This window comes from Pelecanus crispus, chromosome 3 (assembly GCF_030463565.1).
Source record: "Pelecanus crispus isolate bPelCri1 chromosome 3, bPelCri1.pri, whole genome shotgun sequence".
NCBI classification, from domain to species: Eukaryota; Metazoa; Chordata; class Aves; order Pelecaniformes; family Pelecanidae; genus Pelecanus; species Pelecanus crispus.
The window spans coordinates 534,432-547,581 of NC_134645.1; the positions used below are offsets into that span (position 1 = coordinate 534,432).

The 13,150-nt window shown below is 40.2% G+C and overlaps 1 protein-coding gene across 1 annotated transcript in view; it reads left to right on the forward strand.

The window, feature by feature from the left end:
• The window catches only part of CFAP61 (cilia and flagella associated protein 61), a 111,456-nt gene that overhangs the window by 55,834 nt on the left and 42,472 nt on the right, over positions 1-13,150 (forward strand). The gene's annotated exons all lie outside the window — the stretch shown is intronic.

The following is a 13,150-nucleotide window of genomic DNA, read 5'->3' on the forward strand; positions in this document are numbered from 1 at the left end:
TTTCAGTATAAAATACTGCGAGGAAAAACAAAGCGTATTTGCGCTCCAACCAAGTCTGTCAGCCAGAAGCTAAGTCTTTCTGTAGTGAACAGGACATACACATAGTACTGTGTCTGTGGGGCAATCCTTTATATAGGGGGGCAGTCCTTTATAGGTATCCTCCTCTGAGATACCTCAGCGAAGACTCTTCAGCCAGAAGTTTTGTTTGAACCATATCCTAGCAAAGGGCGCTTGCAGAACATGTCCTCGTACAGGGGAGAGAGCGCTTGTCTGCAGTGCTGCACAAATGGAGTGCTCCCGCTTAAGAGAAATTGAGTATTGCTCTGAGAATGCGGAAAGCAAGCAGTCAGCACTTAGTGCAAAATGTCACAGAATTTATATTAATATATGTCTAAATTTAAGAAAGATTATTTTTTTTTTAATTTTCACATCAGCAGCAGATAGTCTGATCAATGTGAAGGCCTTTTAATACAATTTAGTTTAATTTACTCATAATTTTCTAACATTCTTTGCAAAGGTTACAGGCACTAAAAATAGCTAGATTGAATCAATTTGTAAGCCCCTAATCCTTAAAAAGAGGAAGTAGTTTTCTCCTCATTATTCTTCATACTTAATTATTTTACATTATCAGTCACCATGGAAACACACAAATGTAATTCACTCACCTACATAACAATTATTAGAACTAGATTTTACAAGTGTTTTCAACTTGTTTGAGACTGAAGAAATATATTTTTCATTGAACAGAAATAATTATGAGAGTTACCTCTCCTCACTTGAGGGCTGCAGCAGGCTGCCTCTCGCTCCCATTGTGCTGGGGCAGCGGGATTGCACTTCGCGGCACGTCCGCTGCGGCAGAGTGGTCCTGGGGAAGTTCAGCGTTGTCGCTCTTCCAGCAGTGCCGCCGAGCAGCCCTGGGCACCGCTTCTGACCCACCCAAACCGTGGGCACCGCTTCTGACCCACCCAAACCACGCTGCAGTGGGGCACCGTGTGCTGTGAACTGTTACCTTACAAAATGCTGCTTCAGTCTTTCGCTGTGGCTCGTTACCGTGCGGTTGGAGTTTCTGGAAACAGAGATTGCCACAGAGGTCAGAGCGCTGGTGCACCCAAAACGGTGCCCGTTATTTCAAAGGGCAGCGCAGAAACGCTGCAGATGAGTATATGGAATGACCTGCCAGTAGGGGAAGCTTCTTCCTAACGCGCGGGGTACTCTGAGCCCTGGAGAATTGCATCCGTTGTGCTTAATCGAACACTAGGTCAGTGAAGGTGATCTCATTATTCATGTTTCACCATTCAAATAAATATCTCCTGCTGATTTTTTTTTTCTCTTGGAGTGTAATCACATGCAGACGTGTTTTCAGCGATAGTGCTACTTTTCTTTAGCATGCGTATGAATTTTTTTATTCAAGAACCAGGCGAACTATGGTGGCGGCAGTGGTGGCAGCGATGCAGACAGAGCCTGGCCTTCCTTCTCGCGCGGCCGGCTGTCTGAGGGTACAGGTGCGAAAGCGGCTCTGGAGGCTGCGCCTCGGCTGCTGCTGCCTGATGCGTGAGGAGCTGAGCCGGGCAGCGGAGCTGAGGCGCTGTGGAAGGGGGGCAGTGAGTTGCATCATAAATTGCTGCAGTAATTAACTTCCCTGCAGGAGCATGGCAAGCAGGGAAGGAGTTGTGATTCCCACAATTCCTGCATGAGGCTCCTCCTGGGCAGTGCAATTATATGCTTCCCCTTGCACAAAGCCAGGACTTAGGTCACTCTCTAGCGCTAAGACAAGGCTTATATAAATTGCAGCAGCATCAGACCATTTGTTAAAGCACTGTAAGCTCTGAGCGATGTCCAGTCCTAAAGGAGAAGCAGCAACTGAACAAATACTCCCCTTGTGCAAAGCAGCTCAGCCCAGCAACGTGGAGTCTCAGCCTCTATTGTTCTCTGCCCTCCAAACTGCGAGTGCTGACTGGCGCTCCTGCCTCCCCTTTGTTGTAGGATGTGGGGAGAAAGCCCTTTCAGTGTCCAAGTGAATCAAGTCAAAGAAACTCCGAAGAGAGGTTAAGCTGAAATACAGATTTTATTTATTTTTAGTTTCACTTGAGTGACTTGGTCTTGAAAAAAAAAAAATACAAAAAAAAGAGTTTTCTCAGACATTGCGGTAAATACGTGTGTGCCCCCCGCTTACATTTTCAGTACTATGAGCCACTAACATTGACAAATTACGTGAATGAAGACCCTAAAAGGGAGTCTGATTTAAGACTAAAGGAAGTTTTGGAAGTTTTTAAAACTTTTTTTTGTCGTCCCCACTGAGATCAAGTAGGCGTATACTAAATTTATAAATGAAAAAAACTGTTTTAAATATTCAACTTAGAAGTATTCAATGAAAATTGTATCTGAAAATGATTTGCGAGTGTAGAATCTGTTTTCATGAGTACAGAATATGAACATGAGAAAAGCAGTAATGGGTTCAGTTCAGAGTTCTGTAAATACCAATTCTTGGATGTGAGGTTCAGCAGGAGAAATAGCAACTGCAGTTAAATAATTTGTTTTAAAAAGTGTGAACAGCTAGAATTGGGGATACTGAGTTGCATAGTCCCCAGTTAAACCAGTGTTACCCTAAATGTATGTAAGCTACAGCCCAGCATTTTATTCTTTTCATATTCCCAAGTACTGAGATGCTTTAAAAAATAACCTCATTGCTAAATACTAATTTACCAGGAGGGCAGGGTGGTTTTGTTTTTTCTTGTTTTCTTTGATAATTTAAGAATGATGGCCATGGCAGCAGCGTTAGGCCAGAAGAACATACAAGTAAAAAAAAAAAAAAAAATAGCATTTTCAGTTTATTCTGGCAGATGATTCATGGAACGGCATGCTAACTAGTATGCCCTGACAGCAGGTGATTGAAGTTTGGCTGCAAGAATGCAAAAAGCTTGCTCACAGCAGTATCTTGTCATTGGTTCCAGTGTAGTGAACCAATTAGCTTTTTATCCACCTCTTTGCATATAGCTGTGGAAAGCGTTATTGTCTTCTGATTATAGGGAAAACCCTTTTTAATCCATGATTTCGAAAACCTCCTTAATCCAACCTCTGGTGTAAACAATGACTTATTCTCTGAGGACGTTGGAAATATACATAATGTGCTACACAAAATAGCAATAAATGAATGGTGGCTAAGATCACAATATTTTGTATGAAAATGTTGTGACATATATTTCCCTTTCCATGTGGGTACATTAAAATAATTATTGCAATTGGATTAAATTACATTTTTGTCGAAGCCCTGAACTTTGTTCTTAAAGTAGATTTATAATCTAACGCAGTAAATCTGTGAGTGTTTGTCTGCAGGGTGGTTTCTCCCTTTAAGTTAAAGGTATCTGAGATTCGCTTAGAAATGGTAGGGATTTTTAAAACACGGTTTCTGACAGAACAGCTACAACTGCTGTTATCTGGCAGCACAGTATTATACAATATCCTGCACATCTGTCCTGTTTGGCAATAGTTAGCATAATGCTTGCTGTTTAATTAGGCTTTTTATCTTTGCATTTGTCTGAGAACATCTGAAGCCTTCCATGTTGCCTGTCACTAATTAGTTGACTAATTAAATAGTTAGTGCTTACTTGCTGATCACAGAGCTAACATGTAATGAATGGTTTAGTGATCTTCATTGTTTTATACTATCTATCTTTGCCACATGAATTGATATACATGTGCTTCCTTTTGACTGCCTTTTTTTCATACCAAGGCAAATCCAGAACAATGTTGTAGTCGACCATGTGTTCAGTGTCACCGGGCCTGCGTCCTTCAGACATTGTTGCCTTCCATCATTTCTGGTGAATAGAGATCAAGTTGTGACAGAGATAAATAAGATAGGTCATATCTCGCCTTGTTGCGCAGTCAGGATCACAATGAACGCTGTCAGTGACGGATACCAGACATAAACTAGGGGAGAGGATATGGGTCAAGATCAGCCTTCCTAACAGCCATTTGACATGCCTCTGCCAAAAAACGATGCTCAGCTAGCATTGATACGTGTTATTTTATAGTTCTGTTCTTGCTTTAGAGACAGTTTTCAGTTTTAAATGAGATTATTTCAACTTCAAGTACTTGCCCCTTAAACATATGCAAACATTTGTCTGAGCCGAAACTATTCTTTCACACTTCAAATTTGTAAGTATTTGTAGATTTTCTTTTGTTACTATTTATATATGAATACTCATAACTTCTTGGTGCATGTTAAAACTGATCTTGGAAATAGTAGTTTTCTCGTAAAAGGCCTGTTTCAAAACTGGCATGTCACAAGAATTTGTATAGAATTATATTTTGTATTTATCAGACCTCTCCTGGTGACTAAGTATGACATTAGCATGGCTGTTTCAGCAGCTCTGTACAGAGCTTGGTAACCTGACTACCCGAAGCATCTGGTACCTCTCTGATCAATGCAGCTCAGAGCAAATAAAGAAGCATTCCAAGTGCAAACACTGCATTTAGGTTTTCCAGTTCTCTGGTAAAGTGATGGAGGAGATGTACTTACTCTTCTGTTCATATTTATTTTTCTTTGTTTGAAGTTTGTTTCCCAGAGCTGTTGTGGATGTAACTACCGAGTTCTTCAAAGCAGTCTGTAAACTGCCTATGGGTTGGTTTTGAAGCACAGAAGACTGTTCAGACTGCTGCAGTGGGGGAAGAATTAGTTGGCTGTTTAAATTGTGATCCTTCCCTCTAGTGATTAGTGTAGATTTGATTCCTGTTCATATGTATATATGTGTGTACTCTTAACGGGCAGAGTGAGGGTTGTGACAAAAGAAGATCACTATTTGAAGGTACTTGCTTGTTTTTTCTGAATGCTTGATGAGCTGAAATTTTAAGGTTCCTTTTCTGGATTGCTGTGATTACCCTCCAGATCCCAGGAAGGAGACGAGTCTGAATGCAGTTTACGTTGAAATGAGAGTTGGGAGTGTGTAAGGTATCGTAATGGGAAGGTGGGTCTTACTGCGTGCTGTGTTATCTAGATTCCCCAAACTTCTAATGCGGATTGGTTAGGTTAGATGGAGCTCCGCAGTGCTGTGCCTCGATTGCTTCCAGTACCCGTGTTACCGCACTGCACTGTGGTGTGAACTGTAACGCATCATGTTGTGTAGTTTATTTCCCAAGGAGTGCGGTGGTCAGTAGCATCTCTGCATTAATCGGGCATAATTTCAGTTTCCTGTGAGCTGCAGGGCACGGGCCATTTGGGAAGGAGCTGTTGGAAGAAGTATCATGTTGCCCTGGTGAAGAGATGGGCATTACATGGCTTTGTGGTGCTGCACCTCTCAGAGCTGTTCTGCGTTAAGGGATGCAATATCAGTGAGGCAGCTGTGCTCATCAGGCTGCCAGGGCTCGAGGTGCTGCGAGGCCCGGATCTGCAGCTGCTACATGCAGATGTTTGAGATCAGGAATTTTGGCCCAGCTGACTCCTCCACCAGCCGTGTCCCTGTCCTTCCTGGGCTGCCAGCTTTCTGTCAAGAGGACATGGCGCTGGGGTGCGCCTCAGAACATGCAACTTTTATGAGTATCTTTCTGCGCGCTCTTGCCGTCGGGAGGAGAATGTATGGTCCTTGACCATAAGCTAGGACAAAAACGTTGGTACAAATCTCGAGCCCTTCAAGTTCAGGGGCAGTCTCTCTTTTGACATCCATGGGCTTTTGTAGGGTGCATACTTTTTCATCTCTCTGAAGGCAGCATTGCCAAATCTGCATCAAGCAACGTCACAGACTCCGAATATTAATCTCCTCTGCAATAATACGGAAAATTGGGGTCTGGTAAGTAGACAGCCATTTAAAAAAAATAAAAAACCCCCCAAAACCCCACACCAAACAAACCAACCCAAACCCCCCTTAGTTTTAACATGTGTGATTGGCCAGTAATGTTAAAAATGTCCTGTTAACAAGCTGGAATTTGCACTGTATGTTATTCACTGAAACATGCACACAGGAGCAGACAAAACAGGAAAATTTCAACCACACTCTAGTTTTACTGCCCAATTTATGGTATCTTTATTTATGGAAAATGGTGTTGATGTGTCTCAACTGTGATTTTGAATCTGCCTGGTGATTAGATTTAAACAGCTAGAGACTGTAACTACCAAGGCCATCATCAGATATCCCTCATTTTCTGTCTAGAAAAATAATTGCCCTGTTTTATACTTTGAACAGGATGAAATGCTGAAACATTTATGGAATGGAAATTGCAATTTTAGTAAGGAAATGCTCTCACTAAAGCAGTGGTTGGATGGTACTTTGATTTGGTCAAATTCAAAGCCAACTTACATTTGAGATGGTAGTGCTAGTCTTGTAGACTTTGTGGCTATGGATGTTCCCACATAAGTATACGGATGTGTCTCATTCAGCTGTGTGTTTTGTATGGGCCAAGGAAAGAGCTCTTTCGATTTTCCTGTTCTGTCACATAACAATTCACACTGTAAGGACTTTGCCATGCTGATTTTAATAAGCTAGACCCTGGAAATACCACAGATCTTGAGCGAATACTATGGTTTTTGAAAGAACCTCCCAAGAAATCTGTAGTTGGGTTGTCTGATTAGTCCTAATTTGGTTTGTACGTTGCTGCAAAAATTCAGTTTATGCTTGCAGTGTTTTCTCAGTGCAGAATGGTAAGGCAGTTCACATGTGAGCCTGAAGTGATTATTACACTAAAGGAATAAATAGGCAAATACGTAAGCAAGCAAGTACCTAAGACTTAGTTTTAAGTTGTGTTAGAAGTTTGCTCCTAAATGCTGTATTCCACTGTTTGTGTGTTGCATGTATTAATTGATACGCATGTTCGAAGCCTGGTATACACCTTGCCAGCACTGGCAAGATGCAGGGTCAGAGAGACTTCTGAGAAGAAAGCTTAACAGGAGATGGTTAAGGGTGGGAGAAGAGCTCAGTGGTAAAATTGCAAAGGTCAATATGGCTTGAGAAGCAAAGTGTGGAAAAGAATTAGTCTAACAAAGGAAGAAAGACTCAACTGAATTACAGTAAAGAGCCACAATCGCTAGAGAAGAATGGTGCAGAGAAAGAATAGGGAAAGCTGAGTTGTCATAGGTGAGGAAAGCAAAAACAGTTGCTGGGGAATGAGAGGTGGTTAGAAGGGATAAAAGCGGTGACAGTAACAGAAGGGTGGCCGAATGAATTATGATATGGGTGGGAGTTTGAAAGAAGAAACAGGAAAAAGACAAGCTTGGTAAGGTTCAGGGAGAAATCAAGATCACGGGGTGATATAAAGCTACCTAAAAACGGAGAAATTAATAAAAGAATTGAAATGCAGCGGAGTCAGAGTTGCTAATGTTTTTAATTATATTGTCTAGGAAAAGGGACAGCACAGAGGACAAAAGAGAGACAAGCATTAAAATTACAAGATGGAAGGGAATCTAGGACTAACCAGTTAAAGGAAAAAAAGTGAGAGGACTAATTGATCTACCCTAGCAGGAGAATCAGAATTTAACTGGAGAGGAGCAGCTTTTGAGACAGGGTGTTGAAGAAGGGTTGACTGCTACAGGGGAGGAACACCACATGAGCTAGGGTCAGAGAGGGGACACGGGTTTTAGTGAGAGCAAAGAAGGAAGCAGAAAATATTTGTTGAAGAAAAGGAGGTAAAGTGACAATTCCAGGGGCAACAGAAGCTTTGCAAGAATAAGCCTATCTTAAACATGAAAAAAAACCCCAACTATTTAAGTTTGTGATTGATGTCCTTATCCAGTTCAAGCAGCTATAAATAAAACAAATACAGGCCAGAAGTTAGTCACTGGAAAAGAGAACATCTTCCAGTAGGCATAGCGGGGGCAAAAAAAATGTAGTTATGTTCAAAATGGTGTTTGTAAAGTTTATGGAAAGTTTGTGGGGTTGGTGATAGTGGGTACTAGACTTCAACACCAAGGAGGTGGCTCCAAATTCTGTGTAGAATCAAACCATCAGGTTCAAAATTTGGAGAGAGACCCAATGAGGAATAGCTGCCAGCTGGGGAGAGAGAAACACTCGCCGCATCCTTGAAGTGTGTTAGTCAAAGGTCAAAGTAAATATTACTTAGCTTTTTAATGAGTCTTGCTAAGATGTCAAAAGTGGTGACAGCGGTGGCTTTCATGGTCTGGGCTTATAGGCTGCTCTTCTTTGGAGTACAGCATCTGATCAAATTAATCACCAGTAAACCTGGTGGGAAGTTTCTGAAAAACCAGTACTTTAATAAAAAGCACTGTTCCATCAAAATGTACGTTTTTGACAGGAGAATGATGTTTTGGTATCAGGAGGAAGTAATTGGGACATGACAAAATACTTTGTTGAGGTGTCATTTAAAAAAAGCGGCTCTTCTGTTTTTAAAGAAATTAGACCTTGAATTTTTTTAAAATCAAAATCAGAACCAAATGTTTTCCTTTTAATCTGTGTTCTGGACAACTTAGAAGAGTGTTTTCTGAAATGCAAAAGGATGGTGAATTTCAATGTTGTGGCCTATTTTGGAATGGAAATAGTCCTGTTCTGGGAAGAAAAAGATGTCAGTCCCCCACTGACTTATCTGTCACCTGGTGTCAAAAGTGGCAGTCAAATTAAATGTGAGCTACTGACAATTAGGTTCACTTATCTTTTTATTTCTGTTTGTGGTGTTCTTGATATGTCTATCGCTGGTCTTGGGAGGAACAGTCATCATGGGCGCAGTTTATAGAACAAAGGACTATGTGGAAAACCCCTTTCTTGACCCTTGCATTGAAAAGTGTCCCAGTAAAGACTTTATTGTTATCCCTTCTTTCATTGAGCAGATTCATTCACAATCTTAACACTTTTTCCTAAGGTGGATCCAATGGAGAACTGGCTTATCTTTGTTTACTTGTAATTAAAGAGGGATAACTTCTAGATGGACATCTGTTGGTCAGCAGTTAAGCTGAAATCCTGTTCTGAGGTCTGTAATTGATGCACTTACATAAGATTCTTGAGAACAGACGCTTTTGGCAATTGTTGATACAAACAATAAACCCTTTCTGCCGCTTCTGTTACTGACTCTCTTACTAAAAGCTTAATAACCAAGTGCTGTAGGATCAGTTGCAGAGCCTTCCTACTGCTAGAATGGCATCATGAGCGTCATACAGGGAAACGGTTTTGCTAGGTTTTCACATATCTTCATACTTGATTTTGTGTTGATTCTTACTTGTCTGAGTCAAATATAGCTGCCCAGAGAGTGGGAAGTGGAGAGAAGGGTGAAGGCTTTTACAGCTCTGCCAGCGAAAGCAACGGGCTTTGTCCAAGGAAACAAAAGCAATTTAGTATAGTGGGAAAATGAAAACACATTACTCGTAAAGATTACTCAAAGAAAGTCTATAGTGCTAAGTAACATATTTACCCTTTAGTGAAAGTAAGAACGAGTGGGGTTTTCTGTGGTGGTGTTGATATTAGCAACCTTTGTTAAGCTGAGCTTTTCTATCTGTAGTTTTGTGTCGAGCTGGAAAATTTGTTAGAAAAACTTTTCCTTTTGGAGAAGTCTGTTCTCCAAGTCACGTCTCAATTACTTTGTTCTTGAAATGTTTGGGGTGCTGATCTTTCCTTAAAAAAATTTTTCCTACTTTAGATAAATTGTTATATTATTTGGGAAAAGAAGAACTATATCTGTCTTTTACAGTGAACACCTGGGCACTTTGAGTTTCTGTGCCAGGTTATTGCCTGCTGAGACTTTTTTTTTTTTTTAATCATCATCTCTCATTCTGGGCTCCTTCCTCCCCACAAAAAATCTTAAGGTTCCTTTTTTTTATTGCAGGACAGAGATTTCTCTGATTTCAAAGTTTCATTAATGCAAGAATTTATCACATCTAAGTTTTCAGCATCTAGTGCTGGAAACAGACTATTTCTTACCATTTTTAGAACAATCTAGAGCTGCCATTTTTACAAGTGCTCTGCTGCAGCAAAGTTGAGGATACAGTATAATTAGGATTTTACTTTTGGATAGGTTATAAATCCGGTTATGAAAGTTATTGTTTAAAGATTATGCGTACAGGAGAATAGTGCACATGGTTACCAATTTTGGTAACCAGATAAAGCATTATCTTCTGTCACCCTTCTTTATTTTCGTTTTTATAAATAACTGGAAAAATAAAAAGTGTGATGCTTCATTTCAAGTAAATTGAAATGCCTAGGTTCATGTAGACTACTGCACTTTATTTTTTGTAATGAAAGTGATTTGACTTATTATTTGTGATAATGAGGGGTTTAATGAAAGCAATTAATTAAATCATTTGTTCAGGCACTTTCTACCGCCTAAGCCTTCATCATTACACCGCGCACACAAGAAAAAAAAAAAGGTAGCAAGACATCAGACAAAAAATTGAGAAAAACTAGCAAGGAATATTCTAACAGATTCACAAATGTCCGGTTATATATAAATAATGTACTAAAACTTTTTTGTTTGTTCCTTTCATTATGCTCACAGTAAATTGGCAGTCCTGTTTTATTTTGAGGACAAGGGTGTTCAGACTTTTTTTTGTAGCTGTCCTCTAGAACTGTGCAATGAAACCCAATACCTTTTACTTATTTCCCTAGATACTCTAATCCCTCCCTGCTTTACCAGTATCTTTGAGCTGTTCTTCCCTTTGTATCCACAGCAACATGAATCCCTGCTGGAATTATTTGCTTCTAAAATGCAGGTGCACTTGTTTAATGTTGCATTGGTTCAGGCTCTTAACTTGAAGACTTTTTCACCAAATGGGAACCTCTGCTTTTACCCTACTTCATATTAGGCATTGTATATGTATGAGAAGCATGTAAGACATTCACTCTCCTAACATGCGCTGTTTCTCAGAGCCTTTGTTGTTTTTCAGTTATTAAGAGCTTTTAGGCAGCAGTAAGGAATCAAAAGCCATAATAAATAAACCATCCTTTTGTTAGCCTAGAAATAATAATGCTACGTAGAGGAAAGGGGAGAATGATACAGAGTGTGGTAATGTGCATAACAGTCACTGGTCAAAACACTCAAACCTGTTATCTCCCTGTAACTCTGTGCCAGTGCCTGACAGTAACCGTGGCTAAGCACCAACAGTTTGCCTGTAGTTTTCAGGCTTGTATTTAAGTGCCTGTATATGTATATTTAAAATCCTAAGGTTAGGCATACCAGCTACAGTTCTGAAATCAAGTTTTTGTAGTACAAGATGCTAGGAGTTTTTTTACTTATTTTATTTAAAGTTTCTGATGATTTTCAGAAATGCCAGCCTGTGCTTAAACTTTTAACAAATTTTGATTCTTAGCTGAAGAAGAATTTTACCTCTCTGTTTGAAAACGTGACCATTATTTGCATGAAACTGCGCGTAGAGCTCTGCGGCTCCTCGGGCCCGGGAGGGCGGCGTGCCCGCACCGAGCACGGGGCAGTGCCAGGTTCCAGCCTCTGGGTCTCTTCAGTTCTGCCTCCAACATCAGTGCGCCTTTCTGAGAGTTTTAATCCATTTTTCTTTGTGCCTTGATTTTTCTCAATGTAAAATTGAGAACGCTGTCATTTCATCACAGGGTTCTAAGGAGATGCTAATCAACATTTTTATGCCTACAAGATTAATGAATGGGAAACATGAATTAATGTTTGGGGCATATGGGAATGCCATGGGAGCGCTGAGGTAGAAGTAAATCATTAGTTAGTAAATCGTACCGAGTGAAAGGTCTGAATTGAAGCCTCCCGCTCAATGGGGAAGAGCTGAACAAATACCGTACGACTGTGGAAATACTGGATGACTGTGTCCATACTAAATAGAGGTAGAGCATCTGCAGAAGAAAATAGTATGTGACCAGATCAATAAAGTGCATCGTGGTGCAGTCATGCAAGAGAGGCATCTTAACGTTGCCTAGGACCTTCATTCTACCATTTTTCTGATGCTTGCTTGCAACATTTGCATCCTAAATACTGTTATTGTAATTTAAACTTAATGTTACTGTAGCACCTGGATTGGGAGACCTGTTGGCAAGAGGCCATGCAGCACGTACAGAGGTGATTTCAGCTCTAAGCTGAAAAGAAACTTCATTGCTATGAGGGCAGGCAGGATAAGAGAATGTCTAGGATGTTTATGTACTGTTGTAATAATTTTCCTCATAATTACATGTGAACTAAATGCCAAGGAGTCATACTATTTAGGTGTGTAAAGTTATTGTAATTGTTCACATTTGCACCCCACTAGGAGTGCTCCATGAGTGCAGATGGCATTCTGTACACTTTAAATTCAGCTTAATGTATCGGGCTAACTCTCATTTACATGAAGACCACTTTGTATCACTCAGCCAGCATAATGTGGCCATAAATGAAGAGCAAATTCTATTTACACCCACCTCTGCAGAGTGACCTTAATTTAAATGAGAATCAGGCCCATAATCTGTATAAATATATGCACTCTGTTACATTAAGGTTATTTATTACATTGCACTCGGCCTGAGTATGCATGGAGATTTACCATAGATAATCCATAATCCAGAATTAAACTATTAATATGCATTTTGAGAGGGGCAGCCATAACCCTGAAATTCCTTGGTTTAAGTATGACCTTTAACTTTGTTTGAATATATTTTTTAAACGTATGAATAACAAATTAACATTGGTTGCGAAAAAACATTCTGATTCCTTTGTACCATTTGCATCAATCCATACTTAACTTACAGAAAGCCTTGAAGATTAGAAGGCTTAATCACTCATAATATTTATTTGTTTTTAAATGTCAGATCACATTTAGTTCAACATACTGTCAGTCTTGTTCCCCACACACTCTGGCGTTAATGAAACTACTGTGGAATTGTTCTCCTTTTTGTGTCCAAAGACACATGCGCCTTAGCAAAATGACAAAACACTTTGTACCTGGCCTGTGCAAAGGAATTACTTTCTGTATCGTCCTGAAAATGGAATTAAAATCTGTGCTGTTCCTTTGATATGCCCTGCTAATTTTACTAGACCTGTTGCAGGAAGCCGACAAATTACTAGTTGTCAGGAATTCATTTTTCCTTTCCTGCGGCTTACAGAAGGTGAGCTATGAAAAGCAAAGGTGTTTGAGCAAAGACTCAGTGGTCTTCCAGTACTTTTCGTAGTTGTGGAAGGTAAGTCCTGCCATAAGGCCTTAGGAGCAGAGCTTGTTAGTTACATGGTAGAGTCTAAATAGCTCTGTTGGGATTGAGACAGTATCGTGCTGGAT